This window comes from Belonocnema kinseyi, chromosome 8 (genome assembly GCF_010883055.1).
Source record: "Belonocnema kinseyi isolate 2016_QV_RU_SX_M_011 chromosome 8, B_treatae_v1, whole genome shotgun sequence".
Lineage (NCBI taxonomy): Eukaryota > Metazoa > Arthropoda > Insecta > Hymenoptera > Cynipidae > Belonocnema > Belonocnema kinseyi.
Genome location: NC_046664.1, coordinates 23,580,029 through 23,592,690, shown reverse-complemented (window position 1 = coordinate 23,592,690; position 12,662 = coordinate 23,580,029).

Genomic DNA, 12,662 nt, shown 5'->3' with positions numbered 1-12,662 from the left:
GGGGGGGGGGTACCTAAGAGGTTGGGTGGGTAGGGTGTGTATTTAAGTGAGATGGACTGGAAAATGTAGATTTTACTGAAAATAATACTAAACAATTCACGATTTTAAGTAAAATGAAGAAAAAGAGTTTTTTTAATACGAAAATAGCCCGTCGCTACCCCGGTGGCGGAGGGAGTTACACGCCTGACCGTCGTAAAGTGGCCGAGTTGAAATAATCGTCGAATTTTAAGTCGATTTCGACCACAATTATTATGCTCTAAAAATACTTTATTCATCGTAATTTGAGTGAATCCTGATAAATATTTACCGAATTTGCAAGACATGAAAGTCGATGTCAAAATGACGTCGAAACGACGTCATTTCGACTTATGAAATACTTCAGAGTCAAAAAGGTGTGAAAGTTCATTTTTACATACAGAATAATTATTATCAATATTTCAATAATCTTAAGTTTGATTTCATTGCCTATTACCTATCGAAAATATATTTTTTTCATAATAAAAATGCTGTGATATCTGTTACTTTATTTGAAGGATGACTTCCATGTTAAAATAACGTGTTGACAGCATTTCATAATTTATTCTAGAATTATGGTGATAGTTCTGTCATCCAAAATAAATGAATATTCATAATTTGTGAACATGAATTTCTTTGAATTGCTAGAATAGTGGCAAGTTCATCATTTCAAAATTTAAAGTGCCCGCCCAACTGCACTACGCATTCCTACTGCGCAATGCGCATAAAAGTGACACTGTGTACCGCAGGAACGTCCGATAACCTCCGTTTCGCTACGTGTGTTATCGCCTGCTAGTTTGCTTTTACATTTTTAAGGGGAAAAAAGTGGTGACATGATGTCTGGCGAACCTGGCAATAATTCAGCTAATGTCGACGAGTCTGACGAAAAAAGCCTGAACAAGGCAACTTCAACAAAAATCGGTATAAATCAACACTGTTTGCAATGACCATGCTTGCACGTGCAATCATTGTCATCGCATACGCTGTAAAAAATATTTCTCGTAATTTTATCACTTTCAGAAAGGGACGTAATATTTACTATTGCAAAAGGAGCCGTTTTACGGAAAAAATGAAAAACTGCCTTCAGTTTGTAATTTCGTTTTTAGGTTATGCGACATTACACTTAATTTTGGAAAAGTACCAATGAATTGGATATTTGTAGGTTATGGTACGTCGATACGACAGCAAAGATATTATAAACGTAGATGCGGTACGGGGCGACAGAGTGGGGAATTATATATATAGGACATCACGTTTTCTGCAATATCGAGGTGCTGCCCTCACCGTACTATGAAGTCGACTTCTTGTTTTCTCATTCTTCATAAAATATTACGGTAAAAAAGTAGGAAGATTTTTTGAGGCTAGAAAAGTTTGACATGTATGTATATCATTGAATTTTTCCAGATCTGAAGCATGATCCAGGTTTTTAGTACAGTCTTTTTTTTTAATTATAAAAAAAAATTCTTAAAAAATCATATTTCATTTGACAAATATTTTTTTTAATTGAAATAATCAAATATTTATACCCAAGAAACTACTTTTTTAATGTTTGAAGTGTTTAAACATTATAATTTAAATTTTTAATAATTGAAACAAAATATATTTTTGGATAATATATTTTGGTTGAAAATGCATATAGTATTTTTTAAATCACAAAAGTTCTTCCGAAAAATTGAAATGTTTAAAAAACACGTGTTTTTTTATATTAATTTGTCGGTAAAATTTTTGTATAATTTTAATTTTAAATTCAAACAATAATTTTTAACACTAAATATCAAACCAAAATATATTACAGAAAATTTGCTCTAATAATATAATTTTTTTCTATTCCATTTCAGTCACTGGTAAACGGGTGATTTGTTCTTAGAAAATAATTGATTAAAATTTGAAAAATTAGATAGGCTTTTTTGACATTTAGGTATGTAAAAAAGGTAAACTTCCGAAAATATAAAAACTAAAGTCTGAAAGTCGATCCTCTGATTTCAGTTTTCTTTTTAAAATATACCTTGAATTCAACGCATTTCAAATTCAATGTTTGGAACTACATTTAGATTGAAGTATACAAAGGGTTTTTGTTTTAAATATAAATTGATTAAAACATTTTATTTATTTTTCACGATTGTAATTTGTAACTTGTAAAATTGAATAATTGTAGCTCAAATGTAAAAAAGTATAGACTAATTTCAAATTTATAGAGGTTCTATCATATATATTGAACTATTAAAACCTCTGACCTTTCTTAAAGTTTTTAAAACTCTTTCAAAAACGTTTTTTAACAATTTTGATTGCAATTTCCTAATAAAAGAATAAGTGTTATTTAGTCTCCAGAATAGCACTTTCAAAAATATGTAAAGCTCTAAAAAATGAAATCTCCGGCACCTGAGAAATAATTTTATAAAAATTGTATTAAAAAATACATTAAAAAACACGTGTGCTTTGAAAGAAAAAAATGTTCTGCCTAAATGTAATTCTTACCTACATATTAACATTTTTTAAACAAACTTTGCAGGATTGAATTCAATAAAGATTTATATCAAAATTTATTTTTATTTAATTTTTTTATTAATAAAAAATTCAATTTTCCGAAGTTTTTAATATTTTTTTTTCAAATACTGTACACATTTTCAAACAAAATTTGCCATACAGAAATATATATTCGATTATTGTATTTTTAATAAAAAAAAGTCATATTTAATAAACAATTTTTTTGAATTGTTTATATTCGTGAATTTTCTAATTCGTATATTTTATAATTCAGCTATTTTCTTTAGGGATTTCTCAAATTCGGTAATATCTTATTGTCCGGAATTTTAATCATTTTATTTTTCGTGAATTCTCCAATTCGACTTTTATATTTCGGGATTTTTATCATTTCGGAAATTTTATTCTTTGGTTATTTTTCAATTTGCGAATTTTATAGTACGGGAAATTTTATTTTCCGGGATTTTTCAGTCGCTTTTTCAGAAAAATAAAATCCCAGATGACTGTAAAAATTCCAAAATTATAACATTGTTGAAATATAAAAGTTCCGAATTGGAAAATTCTCAACAATTTACAATCTTACCGAATTTGAGAATTGCCGACAGAAAATTTCCGAATTATATAATATCCGGGCTAAACAACTTCCTAATTTGAACAATTAAAAATAGTTTGTTAAAAAATATATTTTTTTTAATAGAATAATAAAATACTTATACCAAATAAAAAACTTTTTTAATGTGTAAAGTTTCTAAAAATTATTGTTAGCATATAAAATAACAATAATTGAACAAATGTATTTTTGGATAAAAAACGTTGTTTGGAAATGTGCATTGTATTTTTGTACATTACAGAAAACGCTCGCAAAAATAATATTATTATTTAAAAAAATAAAAATAAAAGTTGCGTTAAATTTGTCTGAATTTAGTCCTGTAAAGTGTTTTTTCAATTGAAGCTTACGTATTTTTAAATTTATGTTTGTATCACATTTTTATATAATTATTGTTATTTTAAATTAGAACAATAAATTAACAAAATTAAACATTAAAAAAAATTTCTATAATAAAAATATTTGGTTATTGATTTTACAAATAATTTTTTACCGTTTTTATTTTTGAGCCTGAATAACATTTGTGTATTCTTAATTCAAAAACAAGTATAATGAAAACTCCCTTTTCCTATTTAAAAATTTTTTTTTTAATTCTGTAAACATCTATATTTTTCTCAGAATTTTTATAATTTTTAAACTCACCATGCTTTGGAATCTTTTTAGATAACTAAACCTTCAGAATATTTTTCCTTTTTGAAAGTTTCCAAAAGATTCGGTTTCCAAAATTTTTCGAAAATACTTTAAAATCATTAAGAACATTCGTAAGTTAGTTTTTCAAAATAAAAATCATTAAATATTTTTCTGGGAATCTAAAGAAAGTAATTTTGTTTTCTTGGAACCTTTCGTAATTTTAATGAAGCTTCCTTTTTCAAAATCTTCAACAGTCTAAATTTAAAAAAATTGTATTTTCCACAAGTTTCAGATTAACTTTGGATTTTTTGAATGCTTTTATATATTTATTAAGCATAATACAAGTTTTTTTTTATTTGGTTATTCTGATCCAATTTTTTTTAGAATCCTCTTTTCAAATAAAAATAATTTTTTTGTAATTTAACTATGATTCTTCAGACAATTTGACTGTTCTCTTTAAAAAATTCCTAAATCTTAAAAGGCTTCGCATTTATTTTCGAAATCTTTAAAAATGTACATTTTATTTTGAACTTTTCTGAATCTTCTCAAGGTTTTAATTACTTTTTGTAATTTTCAAAAATACTGAAACTTCGACAAATAAGAAAATTAATCTAAAAAAATTGTTTGAAAATCTTATTGTCCACATGGTAGAAAAATTAACAAATTCCAAAATTGAAAATAGAAAATTATAAAATTTAAAAAAGTTACTGATCAAATGTTAAAAATGTAACCCTTAAAAAGTTTGTTTCTATGTTGCGATTCTTTTTTAGAATAAGACCCTTTAGTGCATATTTAATTTAAAGACAAGTGTAGTGAAAATTTCCTTTTTGTCCTAAATCTCAAGTTAAATTTCATGAAAAGATTTATACCGAAAAGCAAATTTTTCAATGAGTTCATTAAAATAAATTCACCTTTTTTACAATGTATAAGTGTTTCGAATAATTTTTGGATGAAACGCGTAGTTTCCGTTTCAATCATAAAAAAATAACATTAAAAATGATGAAATTGAATGTTTCAAAAAACGACAAAAGACAAATTAAAATTATTATTACGTTATATATTCCATGGCGTAGCTACAAGATTTCCTTCACCCATTTTTTTCATTTGACAGACCACTTTTTTAACTTTTAGCATAGCAAAATTTACCATTTGTTTTTTCTAAATATCCAAAAAGGCTTCTTTCTCATTTATATTTTCCAATTCAAAACATGAAAACTAAACAAATTATAATTTAAAGTATTAAAAACAGATTTTCTGAATTGAGGAATCTGATACGCAGCCATTCTTTAAAAGTTGAAAAACGTAGAAGTTGAATAGACTTAAGAGAATATCTTCAAAAATAAATATGATATTTTGAAAAAATTATTTGGAAAAAAATTAAAGAGAGTTCAAACGAATTTGATCAAACACCTCGAAATTTTGGATGAGCTCTAAAGACTTCAAGATGAATGAAACAAAAACTTTTAAAAAATCTATCGAAAGAATAGAATGGACTAAATAGAGAAGCATTCAAAAAAATTGAGGATTATTTAATAATAATTCAGAGTGAATTTAAAATGAATTGCAAAAAATATTTTCAAATTTCTTCAAATCTATGAAGCCTTACATCGTATGTGTAAAGTGTAAATCATACAGATAACATTCGAAATGAGCAAATTCAGTTCATGGAAAAACGACAAAAGTTGCAATAAAGTGTTGAATATCAAAATTTTGTTTAAAGAATCCGCATTTTTTTAAAACGAGTCAATAAAACTACGTCAGTTTTAATACTAATGCATGATATGAATTATAATAATATACACTTATGGAAATGATCTAAACACTTAGGAATAAAGTCGAGTTCGAAGCATGAGATACGTGATGAGAATGTGTTCGTTAAAGACGAAGGAGTTTTAACAAAAGAGAATCCACAATCACCAAATTACTGTAGTAGATGCTTTGACCTTTAGTTTTAAAAAGTCTGTGCAAAAGGTCCGAGAGCGCAGCACGAGATAAACAGGTTATCGAGAGCAAAGCACGATAATCAACATTCGCGCGTTTTAGGTGCGCTCAAACTTTCGAGCCGCGCGCGCAACGAGAGCATTTTATATTTTATTTTATATAGTTATATCATTTTTTATACTTTTGTTTTAAATTTTATTTTAATTAAAAAATTAATGTGGTAGAAGCTCTACTCTAAAATACAATAAGATTGAGCGTGTAGAGCCTACTGGAACTTCTGCGACTTCATCTTGGGTCAATTCTGTAATCACCTCGCTTTCCATGTTAATTTTTGCCCTCTTCTTATATTTAGTAAGATGACTATATGTATATATCCCACCAAAGTAATAAATACTATCCAGTATTGCTAAGACGTCACCATCGATTGTTGATAATACAATTTGTTCTTGGGTTGGCACAGGCCGAAAGAGATTTCGTTTTACCAGTATTTGAAGTGGTTTATTCGCAGGAAAAGTGTATCTTTGCAGTTTAAATTGCCGATGTGGATACCTGTTAGCAGTGAGCCGGATAAATTCAAGTTCTTCAATTCGATATATAGATCCGTCAGAAGAAGCAATGAGCATGGAAGATGGAACTCTGTGTCTGACCTTTTTGGAAGGAGACCTGGACCTGAGACGAAGAGGAGGGTCGACAGGAGGAAGAGAACTGGCAGGAGAATGTTGTTTATCAGAAGAAGAATTTTGTTCGCCACGAGGTGCAATGGAAATAGGTTCGCCATTAGGTAAGCAGTCAAACTCTGAACTTAACTCTGCAAGAGGAAAAAGAGGATTAGCATCAGTAAATGAACAGAATTGCTTAACGTCTTTACAGACTAGATGGAGATATGCATTACAATTTTTTATTAACTAAATTGTTTTCTGAAAATGATCTTATCCTTTCGCTTTGCTGGGAATCGAAAGACAGAACTTTCGATTTAGTAGCTTAATGGGAAAGCATCCGAGCGGTGATTAAAAGTTCTGTGGTTCGATTCCCAGAGTTGCAAAGCAGAAGATTTTTTTCAGAAAATTGTTGAATTCGTAGCTCCATTTAAACTGTAAATATAATGATACAGAATCCTTGTCAAGAAAATAAAGCGAAATTATATTTTGCTTATGTGGCGCGTTCTTGGAACCTTGGACACTGATAAAGAATAGCAATTAGGATACAATGCAGATCATACCTGAAGAATTGCTATTTGCATGAGGATTAAGACCGTTTTTTGAATTATAGATAGGTATCTAAGTTTGATATTTACCAATATAATTGAGAACGAACATCAAGGCAGAGATCAGTGTAAAAACGACCCCCATTTTTTTCGATGATGGAAAAAAACCAGAATGATGCGTTGATGATGAATTTAGTTAACAACGCTTCCAATGAATATTATGATATTTTATTAGAGAATATACATGTATGGTATTCTGTCTGTTATCTTATCGATTTTATGATAAGCGTCGTGCGTGTCCTTCTTACATAATCATATTTATATTTCGTAATACAGTCCAAAAAGAAAAAAATCTGCCTGCTATATGAGAACATTCTCATTGCGCGCTACGCTCGCGGCTCGTTTCGCTCGGGATTTTGAGCGCGCCTAGGGCGCGCTACTTTTGGTTCTCACGCTTCGCGCTCGATTATGTATTTACCTCGCGCTACGCGCTTGATCTTTATTTTCGCACATTCTTGCGCAAACCTTTCAAAATTAGGATTTAGAGCATCTACTACTGTAATTTTGTGATTGTGAATTCTCTTTCGTTAAAAGAACTTAGCTGGAGAGTATGAGCGCACCTACGGCACGCGACTAATGGCTCTCGCACTCCGCGCTCGGTCTGTAGGTTCCTCCGCATTCGTGCAAAGACCTTTTAAAATCGAAGGTCAACTGATCGACAACTGTAATTTTGTAATTGTGAACTCTCTTTTGTTAAAGCTCTTTCGGCTTTAATGAGCACATTCTCATCACGTATCTCGTGCTTCGCACTCGCTTTTGTCCTAAATGTCCACTTTTCTACATTATACACCACACTTTTATATCAAATGTATCATTGTGGTGAATTCAGATCATTACAATTCATTATATACATGAAAATTAAATCATGATAATTCTTATTTCCTTGTTTTTATATTTTTTAATATTTTTAATCTTGTTTTTTACGATGAAAGAAAAACTACTGCGCATCTGCATACGGTCTATTGCAGGATCCTATATACAATCCTATGTCCTATCTAAAAATAATTAATAATAAATATATAGATCTTTTCAGGCAAACAAATAACATTCCTTTATTTTGAATATTATTTTTTAAGAATAAAGCAAAAAGTACGTACCCTATCAAAAATTACCCATAACATATTTTTATGAGTTTCCGGTATTTTTTCGAAGCGTAACTTTTGTCTTTTTATTTTTTAAGTAACTTGCGACTATGTTTTAATAGCTTGTTTCGTTTGTCAAAAAAATTAACTTTTTTATTTTTATTGTTTGTACGCTTCAAACAAAAAATGCGCATTCTATAAAAATAATTATTAAAAATTTGTAGCTCTTTTTTGGATAAACAAGTTTTGTCTCTTTTTTTTCGTAGCTTGTGTCGTTAGCCCAAAATTTTTTAATGTTGTTTTTACGACTAAAAAAACTACGTGTCCTATCGAAAAGTGATCCACAAAAAAGTAGATCTTTCAGGGCACGCAATTTTAACTTATGCTTTTTTTCGTATCTTGCATAGTTTGACAAAAAAATGGAATTTTCCATTATTTTTGGTACGATCAAATTTAAAATTTTCAACTTTTAAACCAAATTAAAAAAGTTGTTATGATAATCTTGCAGGCCATTTAAAATTCAACGTTTTTCTTTCTTCGACTTTTTTCATAATATTCGTTGTTTGGCTTAAAATGTTCATTTTAGTTTGTTTTTTGGATTGTGAAAATGCTCTGACTCTGATAATTTTCTTTTTATAAAAAAAGTAATGAGGATAAATTGATCGAGTTTCTGAGTACTATGAATAGCCTCAAATAGAATTTTTAAATCTTGAAAAAATTTAGTTACAAAAATTTTGAAAATGCGCTCATTTTGTGAATTTTTATCTAAAATAGGTGTTTTACGAACTCGTTCTTTCTTTTTTGGCCTTAAAAAAGTGCGCAAAATCAGAATCCAATCTGATCAATTTTTCGAAAGTTATTATGTCTACAGAATGCAGACTACAGACAGACAAACACCTTCGTAAAAATCGTTTGTTCGGACTCAAGGGGGCTCAAAACGTGGAGATTTGATGAAAACCAACAAAGGGGAATTTAACATAAAACCAATACTTTCGCATTAGGATGAGAATGTAAAAATGGTTACCTCTTAATTAAAAATAAAACATTAATTTTCATATTTGAAATGTAATTATTTCTTCTTTGCTTAAAAAATAAGCTTTCTGCTTGGGAATTAAAACATTTTGTTGAAGAATGGTCATTTTGTTGTTGTTTAATTCAATTATTTTGAATTAAAATTGAAATCTTTTATTGCTGGAACATCAAGGAAACTAAAAATATAATTTTTTAAATTATTAATCGGAAAGATCTGATACTTATAAATTTTATATCTATAAACTCTACAAGTAGCCATTTGATTTTTAACTTTCTAATGAAATACATAAGTATGATGTAAAAAGAAATTGACATTTTCAACAAATCTTTTTTTATTATAGTTGTTTTTTTTTTGGTTAAGTTTTTTTCAAAAATGTAAAGAAGCGAAGATTGCTTTACAAGCTGCCGTAAAGACAATTAAAATACCGACATAAATTTATGACAGCAGAATTTCCAGAAGGAAAAATTATCTCATGATTTCGACATTTGATTGACGACATTTTGAGTTTATCCTTTGAAACATCTGAATTTCAGGCACTTGAATGATATTATTTATATCTATATTTTTTAGGGTTCATATTTTAAGAAAAAATATATTTTTTAGTGAGATTTGATAAAACTGGCTGCTGCTTTTATACAAGCGTTTTCACAGAGTTTACTCGAGTCGAAACTAGAGTCGCTTTCTGCAGCATAATCGCATTGTTCCTCCGTACTTTCGGCCGCGTTGTTCGTACATACTATGCCACAGAGGTTTCATTTTCTAGAAAATCTTATCATTCAGAATTACTGTGAGAGTTGTATACAGCATTTTCTGAAGAGTTATTATCCTGGAATTTTAAGGATCAGACAAGTTACCCTTCTTCGGAAGCAGCACTGTATGTTGTTCCACCATCCCCTCCAGAACTGGTTCTTCCAAAATTAGATATGAGGTGCAATTCGGAATAGATGCCGGTGAATTAAACAAAAGTTTTTTTATCAGAAGTTCTGGATATAATCTATACCGGCAACGGAATAGTTTCTTATTCCTCTGGATAGTTTTTTTACCTCTTCGGCTGTGATAGTCGAGCATTCCTCACCACGTGTTATACCGCCACTTTAAACTTGCTTGAAGTAATTTATTTTTTCTGTGTCCTCATTCAGTGGCTGCTAGAGTTTGTAAACTTCTCTTTGAAATTTCTGAAAATCCTCTGGTTTGTGCATGTCGTCAAAACCAAATGAAGAGTCCCGAAAGAGACGAGATGGTATTTAGACCTTCTGGTGGAAGAAGTTGCCTTCAACCCACTAGCATCTGTTTCGCATTTTCGCTTCATGTCTAAAGTCAGAAGAGCCTATTCTAGAGTAAATGATGGAAGAGCCCACAGAATGTTAAAATATAGGATTGTTCGGCCCAACGGATTTGTGTGGCAAAAATTATACGAACAACGCGCATTGATGTAAGACGTAGCAGGATGGCGCTGAAGAGACGTATATATACCTAGGCTTGCCACAAAGCCGCATTCACAATGTGACATCTATAAAAGACAGTCTCCAAGGCAGGTAAGAATTCCTTACCCGGCAGATTTTGTCTACCGAACTGCCGGCGAGGAACAATGTGTTTGCAAACGAACGGTAACCTTTTCTTAAAGTGGCCAGGAAGCATGAAGGAGTGGACATAGAAGCGTTTCTGAACAAAACTTTAGCATGTCAAGGTGGTGTCATTTTCACTTTAGCGTATCGGCGGAGAGTATTCTCAGAGAAAGTCAGACAAATAAATTAAAGTTGGACAAGTTCATATTGAAGTGCCTGAAAAAACACGCCTGGTAGTTAACTATGCATCTCTTCATAAGAAGACCTGAACCTGGCACAAAGTGCTGGTTTGGAAAGAAAATCTTGTATGTCAGAAGAAGCAGATTATTTTCCTTGCAATTTTATTTTCGTCAAATACACTAAAATCGCTGCTCTAAAAGTCAATGAACTTAAGTCGATTTTTCAATCTTATATTAATAGATTAACCGCATATACAGTTAAAGCTTCAATTTGTATTTAATATTTTGATACTCTTTATCAAATATTACATATAATACATAGAACTCTTATTTTTCTAATACTGTTTAATAATAAATAAATTAATTGCAAAATACTGACGCAGAGAAAGAAATTGAACTGTTATTGACTGATGACAGACATGTTCTGTTTGAAAAAGGAGGGCAAAGCCTTCAAACTGAAAAGGTATCCAACAATAATAAAACAGAAAATTTTTCGCTTTTAAAATGAAGGAAAAGAATACTTCGAAAATAGGCTCTAAAGAGCTACGAGAACTCAATTTTTTTATAGTTTGTAATCATAAATTTCTTGTAACATTTTTAAACGACTTTGGATCCCTAACAATTTTAAATTTGAGTTTCAAATTATTATTTGATTAAACAATCAATGTGGCAGAAACTCTACTCTAAAATACATTACAATTGAGCGAATGGAGCCTACTGGAACTTCCGCAATTTCATCTGGGGTCAATGCTGTAGTCGTGTTGCTTCCCATTTTTATTTTTGCCCTCTTTGTCTTTGAAGAGCGAGTATCATACGTATATATCCCACTAAGGTAATAAATATTCTCCAATATTGCTAAGACGTCACCATCGAATGTTGATAATACAATTTGTTCTTGGGTTGGTACGGGCCCAAAGACTTTAGGTCTTGCCATTATGTGAATTCGTTTATTCCCAGGAAAAGTGTATCTTTGAAGTTTAAATTGCCGTTGTGGATACCTGTTAGCAGTGAGCCGTGGAAAGCCGGGAATAGGTTCACCATTAGGTAAGCAGTCGAACTGTGAACTGAACTCTGCAAGAAGAAACAGAGGATTAAATTTGTTTTTGAGGCCTTGTAACGAGTAGGTCACGTGACCAAATTCCTATCTTACAGGCACTTTTTTTATTTCCTAAACTATGTTTCCACTAAGCGCCATATCGAGTTGAAAAATGGGATAATAAATAAGAAGCACTAATAATTATGAAAGAACCCAAAAAAGTTATTTACAAAAAAAAATTTGTAGTTCTTAAAATTTATGACCAGTCTCACCTTTCTTAGTGCTTCCTATTTATTATCTCCAATTTTCAAAAAGATGTAGCACTTCTTGTGAAAATAAGTTTGGAAATAAAAAAAAGTGCCGGTAAGGTAGGAATCTGGTCATGTGACTCACTCATCACATGGCCTTAAAGTAGAAAAAACTCTTAAAAGAGTAGGCCCATTTTTAGATTTCATCATTTTATTCTATTGAAACATGCAAAATCATGTTTTCTTCCAAATTTATCAATTATATTTAGTGCAATATTTAAAACAACTAGAAAACATTTTACGAAAAATCGCTTATGGTAAATTCCAATCGAATAACCAGTTTTTAGGAATCTGTGATCATTCAAACATAAATCCTCGATTAAACGTATGTTCATCGCTAATTTTCAATTAAAAAATTTTTTTTTAATTTTAATTTCAAATTTTAAAAAATTTAAAAAAAAAAAACTAAAAAACATTATTAGGTTTTAAGAAAATAAATCGCAATTATTTTTCGCTTTCGTGGCACGTTCTTAAAACTCTGGGCAGTGATAACAAATAGCAATTAGGATGCGATGTAAATA